The 19576-nt window shown below is 34.9% G+C and overlaps 1 pseudogene; it reads left to right on the top strand.

Moving 5' to 3' along the window:
• Positions 1–2341: 2341 nt before the first annotated feature.
• LOC101080403 lies at positions 2342–19350 on the top strand (annotated as a pseudogene).
• The last annotated feature ends 226 nt before the right edge of the window (positions 19351–19576 follow it).

Below are 19576 nucleotides of genomic sequence, written 5' to 3' on the forward strand. Positions count from 1 at the left end.
AATATTCTGAATAAAATGGGTAAATGAAAAAAAATCCTACCTTAATGTGTGTGTGTGTGTGTGTATGCGCATACGCTCGTGCATGCATTCACATGCATGATGTATCATGCATGAGGTATCAAACTTGGCTTCACTTTTTACTAGGCATAGCCCTTACATGAAGGATTCAGCTCATATGAACAAATGCAGAACATAATAAAAATAGATTTTTGTTTTGACATTGAAATACGACAACGTGCAATTATAATCTACTTTGTTGATATTAGAATTTAACAATTCATAATTATTCATTAATATAGTTTTATAGTATACAAAAACAAAGTGAGATTTTATGACAGCATATAGCTCATATATTGAAATATAAGAATAAGTAAATTATTTTAAGCTCAGAGGATATTTATGGGAAATAAATATATTGGGTGCTTTTGGAGAAAGTCTACTACAATTTATTCAATAATCATCTCATCATCAATTGAAGCAAACTTTAAGATCATCTAAACAAATCCACACATATTTCACATGAGGAAAGTGAAGTCCGATGATTTAAATCACTCATTTCTTGGATCTGTTTCATTTGTAGAGGAGCAAACATCATAACTTTGGCCTTCTAAATTCCACCACAGGGATTTTTCTCTAAAGCAACATGTTTCTCCAAACAGTACCCACATTTATTTTCCATAATTTTAAATGGAAACATCCTGTTGTTCAATCCCAATGTTGTTTGTTTGTTTAGGGAAGGCAACAAAAACTTTACTAAGTAAATGGTATCTACAGATTGTTCTTGTTCTAATTAAACCTTTTGAGCTAATTATAAATTTATATGTAGTCGTAGGAATAATGTACAGAGATCTCATGTACTCTCAAAACCATTTTACCCCAATGGTAACATCTCGGAAAACTAGAGTACAATATAATAGCCAGGATATTAGCATGGATGGATACAGTCAAGATTGAGAATCTTTCCATTACCACATAACCTTTCATGTTACCTTTACGAAGCTGCAACCACTTCCCTCCTCTACCTTTCTTCCTGACCCCTGGAAATCACTAAGATGTTCCCCATTTCCATACTTTTGTCATTTCAAAAGTGTTATATAAACAGAATCATAGAGTGGCTTTTCTTACTCAGCATAACTGCCTGGAGTCTTATTTACGTTTTTGCACATACTGTTAGTCCATTATTATTTACTGGTAAGCAGTGTGTGTACCAGTTTGCTTCATCTTTCACCTATTGAAGGACATAGGGGTTGTTTCCAGTTTGGGACTATTACAAATAAATACCCTATGAACAATTGTGTGTATGTTTTTATGTAAACATAATGTTTCATTTTTCATGTGTCTTATAAAGTTTATATAGTATAGATAGCTTATAGTATATAGTGTGGATAGTGGATATTATATCTATATTATGTATAATATATATTGCAACACATGATATTTACATAAAACATATATTCTATATTATATTCATTTTCTATTGCTGCTGTAAAAATGTACCATAATCTTAGTGATTTAAAGTATACCATCTTATACTTCAAAGATCACAAGTCCTAAAATCAAGGTGTCAGCAGACTGCATCCTGGTGGAAGCTCCAGGGAGAAACTGTCCTTCCCTATCTGTCTTCTAAAGGTTGTCCTCATTTGTCACCTTTCCTCTTTCTTCCATCATCACTTCATCTTCTCTCTTACGTTCACTCTATTGCTTCTCTCTTAAAGAGAACTCTTGTGACTACATTGGTCTATGCAATCTGATAAATAACCCAGAATTATTCTTCCACCTCCATATTTTCTACTAAATCACATCTGTAAAGTCTCTTTTACCATGGAAGGTAACATATACATAGATCCTGGAAACTTGGGGATATACATCTTTGCAAACACATTATTCTATGTACTATATATATCATGACATATTACATGATGTATATTACATGCAATATATTTATATCAATATATATAGATAATATTACAAATATATAATACATACACATTCACACACATACTTACTAGATACTGCCTTTTTCTCTGTTATATTTCCAGCTCTAGAAGAGTACCTTACTCACACTGAGCCTAGCGAAATAAAATTTTTGTTGAATACATGAAGAAGACCCTGTCTCTTCTGCAACTGATAGAAAATATTTACTAACAAGCTCCCCTCACTTAAAAATAGAACAGGGATTTAATAATGTGTACATTAAAGATTGTTTAGAAGCAAACAATAATTATGATCATTGGAACATCAAACATTGTTAAATCTACTGCAAACATCTTTCAGCTAACTGTAGAGATTCGAAACTGAATTGTGCTCAACGTTTTGTTTTTACAAAAGAAAGAGAAGTAACATGGAGGAATACTGTCCTAGATTTAATTGCAATCATCGAGGAATGATGGTTGAGAAGGTAGACAGGCTGAGACTCCTGGCACTGGCCTTTGATCCACTGAGTGAGGGTTAGTACTGAAGGCAAGACAGCATAGTTGGATCAGACATATATCTTGGGCCCTAAGTTTCTAAAAGACAATATAAATCACAAAGAATGGGAAAGGATGAAAGGGATATTCTGACATTACTATTAAGAGCTAACACTCTCTTGTGAGGTGATGGAAGTGCTAATTAACTCGATGATGGTAATCTTTTCACAATGTGTATGTATAAAAAATCACTATGCTCCATACTTTAAATATAATTTTTTCAATTATATTTCAATAAAGCTGAAAAATAAACAAACAGCTAACAATCTTGAGTCAGCTGGGTATCACCTAAAGAAAGGAATTAGGGATTGAGCAAACTGCCAATGGACACAAAACTCATTCATAATAAAACCAGGATGCTAACTTAGGTATAGTGTTAACCCAAAAATGTATATTCTTTTCCTAATATTAACTCATAAACATTTTGCCTGGTATTAGAATCTTTTTATACATGTGGCTTACAAATTATTTCATCATTTCTTGTATTTGCCTTCCAGTGAAAAAGGTTTGAAAACATTGATCTGTTATACTTCCCTATACCCACCGACAATTAGCATCATCTTCCTAATTATCCACACCTTATTGTGCCTTCAAATAACCTTAAAACATACACTGCCTCTGCATAATAGATTGTCTTTTGCAAACCCAGATGTTTGACGCAAACAGTAAAAGGAAGAAATGGTAGGTTAGTTAGAAGATTTGGTTTGCCTTCTTTTTTTTTTTTTTTTAAGAAACCCAGTCACAGGTACATGATAGCAAACAGCTAGTGTCCAAATAAACAAGGACAACTCTATAACACAAATCCTGTTTAAAAGGACAGGGGTACCTGGGTAGCTCAGTTGGTTGACTGTCCAACTCTTGGTTTTGGCTCAGGCCATGATCTCACGGTCATACAGTTGAGTCGTGTCAGGCTCTACACTGGAGCCTACTAGGTATTCCCTCTCTCTCACTCTCTCTCTCTGCCCTCCCCCGTTCACACACCTGTGCTCTTTCTCTGTTAAAATAAATAAATAAACATTTTAAAAAAGGATCTAGGGTCGTATAAGATATGAGAACAGTTTCATTATGTAAGTAGTGACTACTTATATTTGCAGAAAAGCAGAGTTATCTCAAAAAAGCAAGGTCACAATTTCAGCCAGGTTACTACTCTGACCTCAAGCACTTGACAATTCACTTTACCTATAGAGCTTTTTAAAAATTCTCATAAAAAATTTATAAAGTAGATATTACTCCAATTTTATAGATAAAGAACATAAACTGATTTTATTTGCTGGATCCTCCTCATTTAGATTCTCAGCTCAGAAAGCATCTGCTTATGAATGTTTTCCCTCATCACCTTACCCATCACTGCCAACACTTCCTTTAATTTCTATCATATAACTCTCTTTATTTTTGTTACAATTATCATTTTACAGTTCATTTAACTTTTCAATTTATTTTTTTGGTCTGTCTGTACTATAAGAACGTAAATTCTTTGAGGGTACAGCTTGTGCTTTTGTTTTCTTCTGTATTCCCACATCCAGGAATGGTAACTGTTACATAATTAGCTCTCAGTATTTATTTTGTAATGATCAGACAACAGAGGTCCATTGGACTGCAGAAATGTAAACTACACATAGTAGGAAAATTCAGAAACACGTAAATTTAGAATCATTTTTTTCTGTAATCACTGTTCTTTTTTTTATTTTTTCATCATTAAAGAGTGTACTCTTTAATCCCCATCACCTATTTCACCCAATCTCCCACACCCCTCCCCTCTATAACTATTAGTTTGTTCTTTATAGTTAAGACTTTGTCTCTTGGTTTGTCTCTTTTTTTCTTTGCTCATTTGTTTTGTTTCTTAAATTCCACGTGAGTGAAATTATATGGCATTTGTCTTTTTCTGACTTATTTCACTCAGAATTACATCCTCCATTTCCATCCATGTTGTTGCTAATGGCAAGATTTCACACACATACACACACCATATATATATATATATATATATACAGAATATATATAAACCTCTTCTTTATCCATTCATCTATCCATAGACACTGGAGCTTCTTCCATAGTTTGGCTATCATGAATAATGCTGCAATAAACATAGGGGTGCATGTATCTCTTTGAATTAGTGTTTTTGTTTTTGATTTTTTGGTATATATCCAGCAGTGCAATTACTGTATTGTAAGGTAGTATATTTTTAATTTTTTGAGGCACTACATACTGTTTTCCACAGTGGCTGCATTAGCTTGCATTCCCACCAGCATTGCAAGAGAGTGCTTTTTTCCCCACATCCTCACCAGCACTTGCTGCTTCTTGTGTTTTTTATTTTAGCCATTTTGACAGATGTGTGGTGATCTCCTTATAGTTTTGATTTGCATTTCCCTGGTGATGAATGATGCTGAGCATTTTTTCATGTGTTGTTGGCTATCTATATGTCTTCTTTGGAGAAATGTCTGTTCATGTATTTTGCCCACTTTTTTAATTGGATTATACTATTTGGGTGTTGAATTGTATCAGTTCTTCATATATTTTGGATACTGGCTTTTTATTGAATATGTCATTTGCAAATAGCTTCTCCCATTCCGCAGACTGCTTTTAAGTTTTGTTGATTGTTTCCTTCAATGTGTAGAAACTTTATTTTGATGTGGTCTCAATAGTTTATTTTTGCTTTTATTTCCCTTGCTTCAGGAGATATATCTAGAAAAATGTTACTATGGCTGATGTCAGTCTGTTCTGAGACTTCTTATGGTTTCAGGTCTCACATTTAGGTTTTTAATTCACTTCAGTTTATCTTTGTATATGGTGAAAGGAAGTGGTCCAGTTTCATTCTTTTATGTGTAGCTTCCCAGTTTCCCCAACACCATTTGTTGAAGACAGTGTCTTTTTCCCATTGTATATTCACACCTCATTTGTCAAAGATAAATTGACCATATAATTGTGGGTTTGTTTCTGGGCTTTCTATTCTATCCCATGCGTCTATGTTGTCTATTTTTGTGCCAGTTCCACACTGTTAATTACTACCGCTTTGTAATATAATTTGAAATCTGGAATTCTGTTACCTCCAATTGTTTTTCTTCTTCAAGATTGTTTTGACTACACGAGGTCTTTTGTGGTTCTATACAAATTTTAGTATTGTTTGTTCCAGTTATGTGTAAAAAAAAAAAAACGCTGTTGGTATTTTGATAGAGATTGCATTAAATATGTAGATTGCTCTGGGTAGTATAGACATTTTAACAATATTTTATCTTCCAACCCATGAGCACAGATTGTCTTTCAACTTCTTTCCATCATCTTGAATTTCTTTCATTAGTGCTTTAGTTTTCAGAATACAGGTCTTTTATCTTTTTGGTTAAATTTATTCCTATATATTTTGTTATTTTTGGTGCAACTGTAAGTGAGATTGTTGTCTTAATTTCTCTTTCTGCTGGTTCATTATTAGTGTGTAGGAATACAACAGATTTCTATACATTGATTTTGTAAACTGCAACTTTATTGAATTCATTTATCAGTTCTATCAGTTCTATCAGTTCTATCAATCCAATTTGGATTGGATTTTACTTTTTATTTCTTATGTTGTATAATTGTTATGGCTAGGACTTTAAATACTATGTTGAATAAAAGTGATGAGAATGGACATCCTTGTCTTGTTCTTGACCTTAGAGGAAAAGCTCTTAGTTTTTCACCATTGAGTATGATGTTGGCTGTGGGCTTTTCATATAAGGCCCTTATTAGGTTAAAGAATGTTCCCTCCAAACCTACTTTGTAGATGATTTTTATCATAACTGAATGCTGCACTTTATCAAAGGTTCAAACAGCTTCCCAGGCAAATTTTACCAAACATTTAAAGAAAAGATAATACCTATTTTTCTCAAAATTTCCAAAAAAATAGAAGAGTGGGAATACTTCTACATTCATTCTATGAAGCTACTATCACTCTGGTACCAAATCCAGATAAAGACACCAAAAAAAAAAAAAGAAAGAAAGAAAGAAAGAAAGAAAGAAAGAAAGAAAGAAAGAAAGAAAGAAAGAAAGAAAGAAAAGAAAACTATAGGCCAATATCTCTTATGAATATAGATGCAAAAATCCTCAACAAAATATTGGCAAACTGAATCCAACAATACATTAAAAAAATCATATACCATGATCAAATGGGATTGATTCCGGGATGCAAGGGAGATTCAGTATTTGTAAAGCAATCAACAAAACAAATCACATCAATAAGAGAAAGGATAAAAATTATATTATCATTTCTATAGACACACAGTCATTTAATGTTAAATTTTGCTTTATATTCCTTTAATGTAGAATATGCTAATGTAGGAAGGATATATTGATTTTTCAAGTTGACTGATTCTGAGGAATTGAAAGTTTAGCAACTGTAATTTTTTTCTGTGCTTATAGTCACGTTACATTGAATGAATTAGATATGCTGAAGAAAACCGCAAAGAGAGATCGGTAATTTTTCAAGTCAAAGGCATATGGTACAGATCTTTGTCTGCAACAAAGACTATCTAATTGCAAAGTGAAATGCAGTAAAAATCATTGTTGTGGAATTAAAATTAGCAAGTACATCACAGTTCCTTGATCTGGTTATTTATTTCATTCCCAAAATGATTTTCATCATACACGGCACAAGATCTTGATGTAACACGAACACAGTTCCAGGTCATTTTTGCAAATGTGGGTAATAAAATTCATCATTTTCCTTTTTGACACTAGTATATTATATACTTTCTCGGAACTGATGGTTTAAAAACTGGTGGACATAGGCCATGTTATAACTGAATAAAAATATTTGGACACTAGGCTGGATAATTCCCCAAGTAGTGTTGCAACTTAACCTCTCTTAAACAGCATTGATTCAATTTTCTTCAACAGACTGGCATAATAGATATACCTGTCAATGGAAACATTTTCAAAAAGCCCTTTCAGATGATAACAAGATGGTCTGTCTTGTATGTGGATAGGTAGGTAGTTCAAGTTCTTTGGGTCCAGTAAGGAGATACCATAGGTGGTTTCTTGCCAAATGCCAATGGAGGAAAATGTATTTTGTCTTTATAAGAATAGGTAATTTTGTTTATTTTTAAAAATTTTAATTTCTGTACTTTGATAGAGAGACAGCAGGAAAGGGGCAGAAAGAGAGGATGAGAGAGAGAATCCTAAGCAGGCTCCACATTGTCATGCAGAGCTGATGCGGAGCTTGATCTCATGAACCGTAAGATCATAACCTGAACTGAAATGAAGAGCTGGACACAACTGACTGAGCTACCCAGGTGCCCCAGTTCTGTTTATTTTCCAAACAGGAAAATATCAGGCCCATTTTTTTTTCTACACCACATCCAATATGTGAGGTTTACTAACAGGGTCCCAACATACCATATATCCTTTTAGGTTTAATAGCCAGTGTCCTAGAAGGAAGAAAGTGGCACGCAGACACAACCAGTACAGAACTTGAAGCTATTTGCTTTAAAAGGATACGGTTTTTAAATCACTTTTAGGAAGTAAGCCTTAAAAAAATTTATTTTCAAAAAGTGTCAGGAATTCGAAGAGAACATATTAAAATTTCAGGAAAAATTGATTTGTTGATTTGTGTCCTTCCTTAAATTCACTGAGTGCTGGTTAGATGTCATATATAATATCTATCCAGTGTTTTTGTGAACTACTTCCACTTTCCCTTCAGGCCTCAACTGAAGCATCTTTTCCACAGAGAAGGCTTCCAAGAGTGGACCTTGTATTGTCTGGTCTCCTTGTTGTATACCCCTATACATATATGATGTACATCTTTCCCAATTCTTTGTCAGTTCCTAGAAATCAGGATCCATTTATGTTTATCAACCTATCTCCATCTAGTATCTATTACTGATTGGCACATAACAGTTACCGAATAGTTTTGCTATATGCATCTTGCACGAAGGTGAATAATGAAAAATAAAACAATAATACATAAAATGGAGACCTGCTAAAAGATATAATAGAAGCACATGGCTTAGATAAAGTCTGGTACCTGTAAAAGTCCGGAAAATTCTCATGAAGAGAAGACAATCAGATAACATTTACTGTGCAAGGAAGATAACCAGGGCCAAGCAGATATAAGGGCAGGAAAAAAGCACAGAAGCAGAACAGCATGTTTGGGGAACTACAAACTACAGCATAGACTGTGAGGTAGAGAATCAGGAAATGAAGCCAGGAAAGCAAAGTTGTCTAGTGGTCAAGCAGCAGTACCAACTGCAGCTGTGGGATCAGCCTTGACCTTGATCACATGTTCATGCATTATGTCCAGTAAGGAAACAATGAGTTAATTGGATTCCTGCAGTTTAATATCTACTATGCAGCTGGCAGTTCTGTGTTTCTATCAGTTTCCCTTCTCCCCAAGTCCCTTGGGGGAAGATAGGAAGCAGGTCCTGGTGAATAATGTACACACAGTGGACCTACGGCACAGCTGAAGATCCTAAGCTTAGAAAACCTTCAATTTCATAAAGAAAAATCTGACCAACCTTTTCCTGGCAGGAAGGGAGTATCTTTATCATCCTGGTGAGGAAACACATCTGCTTTCTGACCCAGAGGGAGAAACTAGTTCTAGTTTGCTATGCAAACATCCTTGGGAGCAAACTCTGTCACAAAGCGTGTATAAATGTCTTGGAGAACTGCTTCTCAACAACGATGGGAACTCATTTTTCAAGAGGCTTCTTTAATAGTGAAGGTATTTTCATTTATATATTTTTTCTTTTGATGGGAAGATAATGAGGAAACGCATATGAGTGGATAATAAACTTCTATTTTTATGTGAGAAATTAAAAATAAAATAAAAAAAAAAACTATTGTCTAGGATGATGAGTGAGCAATTGCTTCATGCCTCAAATATCCAAACACTATACGCCCAGGATGTCCAAACCACTTAGTAACTAGACATATCTTTTAAAATACATGCACAGAAACTCTGAGCAGCATGTGCATTTATAGTTATGGCTAGAGTTCAAAACTGCTCTGGGTTTCCTTAGGATTGTGTCTGTCAATTCACAACTTTGAATTACTCTTCACATTTTACAGCACATAAAACCTTTATGGCACATAATGTGACTCTTTGTTAACCTGATTCACAATACCTTCCCCAAAGCCAGATTTTCTTCCTCTTTCCAGCACAGAGAATTTTTTTTTCTCCTTGTAATGACTTATTTCAGAACGGTAATTTTTTTAAGAAACAACGATGTCTGTTACAAAGTTAAATTTCTGAGTTGCTTTAGACTTAGATCTTTCTGTAGTAAAAATGTTCCCACAATGAAGATTTGCTCTTTGAAACATTAATAAAGCTGAGGAGATGATGTTAGGTATAAAAAATGAGAGCTGTAATCTCTTTCTCAATAGATTACATTAAAATCAATCATAAATTGAATTCATGGAGATGGTGGATATTTGAAGGAGAGTGAGAATGAAGAATGAATCTATTTTGTTCATTTGATGTTTACGGAGTATTTTATATAGCCTAGGCCTTCTCTTCCATTTTTGTGGAATCGCAAGAGCACACCAACTCTTGGTGTACACCTTTAAGGAGCTTTCAGACTACTGAGAGAAACAAAGGGAAAGAAACCCTTATAATAGAGCCTGGACAATGTCATTATAGGTTAAGCACACAGTGGCATAAGAAGCCTTTCCCCATGGAGTTTATACCAAGTAGTAGAAGGAAGCAGAATGAGAGCTTGTTCTTAAAGCATACATGGAGATTTTTTTAACTTTTTAATATTTATTATTTTAAAAAAAAATTTAAATGTTTTTATTTTTGAGAAACAGAGTACAAGTAGGGGAAGGGCAGAAACAGAGAGACAGTGACACAGAATCTGAAGCAGGCTCCAGGTTCTGAGCTTTCAGCACAGAGCCCGACAGGGGGCTTGAACTCATGAACCATGAGATCATGACCTGAGCCAAAGTTGGATGCTCAACTGACTGAGCCACCCAGGCGCCCTGAGGCATACATGGAGATTAATAAGATAAAGTCTGGGGCGCCTAGGTGGCTCAGTCGGTTAAGTGTCCAACTTTGGCTCAGGTCATGATCTCGAAGCTAGTGAGTTTAAGCCCCACATCGGGCTCTGTACTGACAGCTCAAAGTTTGGAGCCTGCTTCAGATTCTGTGTCTTATTCTCTCTCTGCCCCTCCCCTGCTTGTGTTCTCTCTCTCTCTCTCTCTCTCTCTCTCTCTCTCTCTCTCTCTCTCTCAAAAATAAATAAACATTAAAAAAATAAAGAAGATAAAGTCTGGAAGGAATGTATGCATACTGGCATGTATGTATGCATGAAAGAACAACTCGCTTCTCCAGATGTTATCTGCAGGTTATATCAGGTCAAAGAAAGAATGGCATGCCATGGCATGTCACATTAAAGAAAGTATGTGTCACATTAAAAAAAGCCTAGAATGTGTGTGAGGGTGGGGCTGGGATTATATGGTGAAGGAGTTAGAAGAAAAGGATAGGAGATGAAACTACAAAATTAGATTGGGGCAGAACACAAAAGCCCTGGATGCTTCACTGCAAAAGAGTTTACATAATACATGACATACACCAACAAGAAACTTTGGACTTCTGTTCTAAAGAAGGCAATTCAAAATTCATGTGGGAGCATATTGGGAGAATACAACACTGGATGCAGAGTGTGACTACAGTTGAAATTAGGGCATTCAAAGTGAAAATAGTGAGAAAAAAATTAGGAATTGAGATATACTTCCAAAATTGATATTTGGTAACTGGCTTGTTGGGGTATGGGTATGGAAAACAGAAATAAGAAACACCATGAGATTTGGAGTTCAAACTAGAAATATATGAGTATTTTCAGAAGACTGAATATGGAGGGTAAGATGAAATAATATGAAAAGTGCTTAAGCAGTCATCCAAGCTGTCATCCATCAATCATGCATTCTATGAAGTAGAGAACCTTACATTAAACATAAATGTGTATTAGTAAACTCAATGCGATATCTGAACCTGAAAAAAACAGATATGGACACTCTGATTTATGCCTCTCTTTGCACTTAATCAATTTGGAAATCAACAAACTGGAGCATACAAGGACTGGCAGTTTTTCTAATAGTGTTGTAAGGCTAATTATCGGTAAAATCAATGTATTGAATAACAGAAACATCCTATCTTGAAACTTTGCAAAATAAAACCAACAAATAAATCATGTGTTTGTTTTCTTCCCTTGTGGAGTAGGGAATGATTGCTTGATCAATGTAATTAATGTATCATATTAATAATTAACATTTATTTTGAAATGTAGTTTTTTCCCAGTGCTGAAGCAATGCCTAAAAAGCGTGTGCCCTTAATAAATACTGGCATGTATGCATGCATGAAAGAATAACTCACTTCTCCAGATGTTATCTGCAGGTTATATCAGGTCAAAAGAATTTTGAATTCTACACACTAGCCTTTAGTAATTCAGGTTACCCTTGTGTTAACTATTTTAACAACATTATAAATTTCAAGCAGATATTAAGCTTATAATAATAATAATAATAATAATAATAATAAAAACCCAGTACTCAAAGTGCTCAATAACTACTTGTTTGAGGTCATTTTTCCAATAGCTGAATTCAGTCCAATCCAGAAGAATTCAAGGATCATAGCAATTTAGTGTGTCAGTGAAGAGATCGTTGCCCTTCTATGAGTCTGGAGCTATTTAATCTGAATTATAAATTAGCAGAGTTCAAAGAGAATGTGCCTTCCTTGCTCAGACGCAAATCTACTCAAAGAATGTGACTCTGCCTTAAACATGAAAACCTCTGGCAATTCCCCATCCATGAAGGCTGAATTTGTTCTAATCTGACTAGAAAATTTAGTATTTGTATGGTGTGATTAAGATGAGGGCAAAGCAATAACCTTGAGTCATGAGGTCATGGCATATAAAATATTGATAATGGGCTCTGGCTACAGAAGAACTGGTTTTATTTGTATCCTGTTTTTTCCATTTATTGTGTGACTTGAAAAACCTATTCCTCAAGATAATTGTTGGATCATTCCAAGTTAAACACTCAGTGCTAATTACGTGCCAATTATCATTCTTGGCTCCAGGAATACAGAAGAAACTGAAATGAATGCAGTCTGTACCCTCCTTACAATAAAAGCAGGCCAAAAAATAAACAGTTAAATGAAATATAAAATGAAAATTGTAACAAAGACAATAAAACAAGATTATATGATGGAGCAATACAGAAAAGGGGCCAGGCTACAAGAAAGGCCCAGTCTCGACTGCAAACATCTACTGAGTTTAATAAGAGCAGGGCATTACGAGAACACACCAGGGTACTGCACATCATAGATAATCGGAGTGGAGAGATATGTAGAGAGTTGCTCTAATAATCACATAGTGAACATCAAAAATAAAGTAATCTGAATGGAGTAAATGGATGAGAGCACAAGCTTAATTTTTATTGCATGCCCTTTTTATTCAGTTGGGTACATATATGCATGACATTCCTGACTTGGTCAACAGAACATGACCCTGGTTTTGGAGAGAACTTATTGTTTTACACTAAAAGTTATATTTCATCATTATTACACAGATCTGGGAAGATAAAGTAGATATATTAGTATAAATTCAACACCACTCTGGAATATAGAACTCAGTATGCCCACCATCCTGCTGGTAGGAAACAAATATCCTTTCCCTATATAGCACATATTACAACACTTCAGGGCATTAGACATTTACATAAAACTGGTCTATATCCTGTGGCTCTGTTTGATACTCAGTCTGGGCCAGAAACTGAGGTATTACTTGCCTCTCTTTATGTTTTACCAATATATTTTGATAAGGCACATTGAAATTAATTATATAAAAGTATGAAGGGTGACTGAGCTGAATGGAGGTTAAACCACCTGGAAGCTGAAAACAAACCCCATATGTCCTTGATTTAAGAGAGTTTTTGTTTAGCAGAAACAGACCCATAAATACAAAGACTGAAGGTTTCCAGAGGGAGATGGGAAAAATGGGTGAAGGGGAGTGGGAGATACAGGCCCCCAGTTATGGAATGAATAAGTCATGAGGATGAAATACAGCAAAGGGAATATACTCAATGGTATTGTAATAGCATTGTATGGTGACAGGTGGTAGCTACAGTTGTGGTAAGCATAGCATGTAATGTAAGACTTGTGGAATCACCATGTTGCACACCTGAAATTAACGTAATATTATGTTCCAACTATACTTCAATTAAAAAAAGAGAGCCTTTTTAAAGCTGATCAAAGCTGATCATAAAAACAAGCATTTGGTTGAAGCCATCATAGAAGAGTTATTTTATATGCATCACTCATGTAGGCGGTACCTTTGTACCAGGTGATGTATATAATTGAGGCAAACAATAATAAAATGATTTGTCAAACTTATACACTAAAGACAAATATCAAAATACTAAGAAATCTAATTCGATTTTATCTCAAATGCTTGAAGCTAAATTCCCAATTAAACTGTTTTATCATCTGAGATGATTTTTAAAATTTCCTTTAACATGCACAAAACAAAACAAAACAAAACAGTAGAGAAAATGGCTCTGAGAGCTAATAACTGATGTCTTTTATAATTCTTTTACTTAAATTCATGTAATTTATTTTGTGATAAAATTAAAAATTTTTAAATAGTAATATTAAAGATCCACTAATGCTGTCACTTTAAAAAAGACATATGTGATGTGATCTAACTATGGATATATGAATATCTGTATTTATTAATTTCCAGTCTAAATTAAGCAAGGAGTTAAAAAGATTAAAACCAAAGCTTTTCTCTCCCATTCTCAACTTGTGAAATTAATATGGTTCAGGAAATATTGCTGAATATTAATTAATGTTGCTTCCAAATTGTTCTCCAAGAACAGTGCAGAAAATCTGACATATGTCAGTATAAATCTCTCCTATTGAGCTCCCTTAAGTGTGCTGAACTAAAACTGCCTGAAGCCATCTGGGACTTTCTGCTGAACAAATCATTTTACCTTTTTGGGTCAATGAAGAAGTCAGTTAGTTGGAATCAAGAGAAGAATTTCTTCAAAGTTATAACTGAAAGGAAAAGGGCTCTTCTCTACTAAGTATTCATTTCATAATACTAGGAAAGAGAGCATTCATATGTTTGAGGAAAAAAAATTCTATCAAGCCCTAGGGGTCACATGTTTTTCAAAATTAGAGAGGAGTAATATCTACTGGACCTCCCAGGGGTATTTTCTGACACACTCCTTTTGACTCTACTCCTCATTCATATTCAATTTATTTATTAAGCATCTGTCTTATGATAGATTCTATAATAAAAAGTGGGAAAAATAGAAAATAGAAAAAGAAATTTAAAAAAGAAATTAAAAAAAAAGAAAAAGAAATAGAACCTAGGTCCTAACATCAAGAAAGACTCATAGTCCAATGAGTAAGACAGATTTAGAATACCAATAATATGTAAATTCTACATTATAAGATCATCTATAGAATACAGAAGATTGGCACACACACACAAAAGTGATTAATTCCTTTGATAGTAGAGAAAAGAATGTGGTGAAAAGTTTTAATAAAAACAACAGGAAAGAAAGAAAGAAAGAGAAAAAGAAAGAATGAAAGAATGAAAGGAAGAAAGAAAATTGGAACTTAAACAGGAGATAAACTGGAATTGGCTAAAATATATTAACAACAACAACAACAACATAATAGTATCAGTTGTCAACTGTGTTCATGGCATAATGCTAAGTGCTTTTCATGCATTAATTACCTCATTTGTGCCTCACAAAAACTCTTAAGACAGATGATGATGGGATATCATCTCCATTTTCAGGACGAGGAAGTAAGGAAAAAGAGTTCAAAAACACTGCCCAAAGTCATATAGGTAAATAAGGAAGATACGGGACTTGAACACAAGCATCCAGCTTCCAAAATCTTTACACCAGCCACCAATCCTTATGGCAACTACCAATCACCACATCATACTGCAGCTCCCACAGAAGGGCATTTCAGACAGAAATTACATGTGCAAAGGCTAAAGTATAAAACATATCATATTTTCAGAAAGCTGTTTGTTTTTCAGAATAACTAAAACAAAAACTCTATTCATGAAAGTAGCAGAGTATAGGTTCAACAGAATGGAGACGAGATCAAAGATGAACATATGCCATGAATATGAAGAAAGTAAGGGAGAAATAGAATAATGAAAGCAAGAACAGGAAGGAGATCATCACAATAGTCAAAGTGAGAGGATAGCAGCAGTTTGAAATAAAGCAGATTGAAGAGGATAAAGAGACTAGACATGCTAGTAAAATGTGGAGGAAGAGTGGGCAGAATTTTGAGAACTGGGTTGTCAGTGGTAAATAAAGTCGACTAAAATGTCTCCCATTTTATAATCTGGGTTTACAATCTGCAAAACTTAGAAAATAGTAATGCCACATAACAGTCCACAAGGAAGATAGATGCTTTCCCAGGAACCAGAGTCTGTCTTTGAGGGCTTCGTCTGCATCTTTCAGAGATGTACATTCCCAATGCACATGCATGAACACATCATGTAATCATTCAAGATTTCTCTGAGACAGACAGGCCACCTTTGGCAACCATACATTCTTTCTTGCAGAAAAGAATATCCCTTCATTCCAAACCCAGGTAAAGCTGCAGGAATCATCTAATTTCAGGGGTTTATTCTTCAGATAGGAAAACAATCTAGTTGGTGGTTTTGAAATCACAGTGGCAATCATTTTGTGAGGCAGTCAACTGGTTTCACAAATGTTATCTCATCAGCAGTATATCATCTCATTGAGGTAAATCAGACAACTTAGCCCTATTTTTAAAGGTAAAGAGAGGTTAAATGACCCTACTAGAGAGCTGGAAATAAACACTGTAGCACCAGCTCTGTAGAAGAGCAACTGATAAAATGACTACAAGACAGATAGGTTAAAAAGTCTTCGTAGTTTATACCGTTTATATAATTTATACTGAGGTCTTCACTTACTAGTATAAAACTGACCTAAAATGAAATCTGAACTCAAGAGTTGTAGGGTTTTTTTTTTTTTTGCTCCAGATAAGTAGTTTATTCTCACTCCCTTGTACACTTCCTCTCACCCGTAGATTTGACTAAACAAGAACATCAAGGTAACACTCTATATCAATGAAATGGACAACATATGACCAGAAAATGTTCATGGTGAAATTTCAGTTTCATATTAAACTTCATCCCTGCACTATATTAAAGCATATTAAAAATATCTTTAATGCGGGAATGCAAGCTGGTGCAGCCACTCTGGAAAACAGTATGGAGGTTCCTCAAAAAACTAAAAATAGAATTGCCCTACGACCCAGCAATTGCACTACTAGGCATTTATCCACGGGATACAGGTGTGCTGTTTCGAAGGGACACATGCACCCCCATGTTTATAGCAGCACTATCAACAATAGCCAGAGTATGGAAAGAGCCCAAATGCTCATCGATGAATGAACGGTTAAAGAAGACGTGGTATATATATATATATATATATATATATATATATATATATATACACACACACATACAATGGAGTATTAGTCGGCAATCAAAAAGAATGAAACCTTGCTATTTGCAACTATGTGGATGGAACTGGAGGGTATTATGCTAAGTGAAATTAGTCAGAGAAAGACAAGTGTCATATGACTTCACTCATGTGAGGACTTTAAGAGACAAAACAGATGCACATAAGGGAAGGGAAACAAAAATACTATAAAAACAGGGAGGGGGACAAAACATAGGAGACTCTTCAATATGGAGAACAAACAGAGGGTTACTGGAGGGGTTGTGGGAAGGGAGATGGGCTAAATGGGTAAGGGGCATTAAGGAATCTACTTCTGAAATCATTGTTGCACTAGATGCTCACTAATTTGGATGTTAATTAAAAAAATAAAATTTTAAAAAATTAAAAAAAAAACCTTGTAGTTTAAAAAAATGTACTTAATGTATCAAATCATCATGTTCTACACCTTACACTTAAAGTTATATGTCAATTATATCTCAATAATGCTGGAAAAAAAGAGACATAAAGGTTTGATTAAAAAAAAATACTTCCACGTGGAACCTATTAAAAAAAAAGAAACAAAAAAAATTACTTCAGGAGGTGATGGTGGTACTTTGCAGGCTGGCTGTTCTCTGGGGGCTGGGCAGCTGAAGTTGGGTAGTAATCAATCGTGGGCAAGAGATTTTAGAATCTGCTTATGTTTACCTAATAGATCCAATAGCCACAGGACCTGAAATTCTTAAAGCTTAGAACTACCAGGTATCAATTCATTTACCATTATTGCTGGAAATCAGATCTACAGAGAAGACATTGAAAACATTACTTTTTCCTATAAGATAGCAGTGCCAGCAAGAACCAAGCTCAAGTTGCAGATTCTTGTAAGCATTAAATAACAATGTATCTATTTAGTTTTTGGAAGAGAGTTCAGAAAACCTTCTGAAGCAATGACCTTTTTTTTTTTTTTCTGTAGGTTTTCTACTGTGATTACAAGTAGGCTCCCTGAAAGTACATTACTACATTTAGCTGAAAACTTCTGGAATTCCCATGTTTCTCTTTTAATCTGTAGGCTATATACAGATGGTTGGCTATGGGATAGTCATTATAAAAGAACATCCAGCAATAGAATTTTACCCAGATAATGTATTAGAAGATCCACAACTAGATAAACCACTTCCTGAGCTGAGAGAACATCTATATAGCCTTATGGTTTGGATCATATGGGGAAAAAAAGGCCCATAGCCACACTCCATTGACTGTGATCATAGCTAAATATTTAGCACAGTGGAACTGTGGAAGAAATGGATTAACATCTACAATGTGTAAAGAACCTCAGCGATTTGATTATACAAAGGATTGTAAGAAATGATATTGGGGCTCCAGAAGATGAAGATAATTTTGAAGAAGCTTTTTTTTTGCCACTTTATGTCACTTTATTTATTTATTTTTATTATATGAAATTTATTGTCAAATTAGTTTCCATACAACACCCAGTGCTCATCCCAAAAGATGCCCTCTTCAATGCCCATCACCTACCCTCCCCTCCCTCCCACCCCCCCATCAACCCTCAGTTTGTTCTCAGTTTTTAAGAGTCTCTTATGCTTTGGCTCTCTCTCCCACTCTAACCTCTTTTTTTTTTCTTTTTTTTCCTTCCCCTCCCCCATGAGTTTCTGTTAAGTTTCTCAGGATCCACATAAGAGTGAAAACATATGGTATCTGTCTTTCTCTGTATGGCTTATTTCACTTAGCATAACACTCTCCAGTTCCATCCATGTTGCTACAAAGGGCCATATTTCATTCTTTCTCATTGCCACATAGTACTCCATTGCGTATATAAACCACAATTAAAAACATAAACACAGCAATAAATACAACTCAGATCACAATCAGTACTAAGGATATATTTAATGATGATTCTTGCAAAATATCAGCGAACAGATTCCATCTGTTTGGATTTTAGCTTAGACCTTAAAGGGCTTTGTGGCCAAGGGGGATCAAGGATACTTACCTGTTAGAGGCACAATTCCCCGTATGATTGCAGATTAGGGTGCATACACAAAACTGCAAACCACCGTTAAAATGAAGAAAGATGCTTGGGCTGTACTAATCATGTTGATAAAATGCCACAGTCTATAGGCCAGGCAAGAGAGGCGGTTACAGAGAAAGAATTAAAATCCTTCTGCAGCAATTCTCCATGTCTTCACATTGTAACATGTAGATCCTTAACTAAGAATATGGTTTGAACATATTTAAAATGGATGAAAGTATTTCCAGGTTTGGCATTCTAGATAATGGGGCTGTGTTGTACTTAATCTTATGGGATGTTAAAAAATTTCATAAACAATATGGTAGACCACAAGGGGTATCTGACTATCAGACTGAAGAAAATACAGGAAAGACTTTTCTCACTGGCTTCCTTTAGGAATATAAGTTATCATGGGGTGCCTGGGTGGCTCAGTTGGTTAAGGGTCTGACTTCGGCTCAGGTCATGATCTAACAGTTAGTGAATTGGAACCCCGCATCAGGCTCTGTGCTGACAGCTCAGAGACTGGAGCCTGCTTCAAATTCTGTGTTTTCCTCTCTCTGTGCCCCTCCCCCACTCGTGCTCGCTCTCTCTCTCTCTCTCTCTCTCTCTCTCTCTCTCTCTC

Source organism: Felis catus, chromosome D1, assembly GCF_018350175.1.
Source record: "Felis catus isolate Fca126 chromosome D1, F.catus_Fca126_mat1.0, whole genome shotgun sequence".
In the NCBI taxonomy this organism is placed as follows: Eukaryota; Metazoa; Chordata; class Mammalia; order Carnivora; family Felidae; genus Felis; species Felis catus.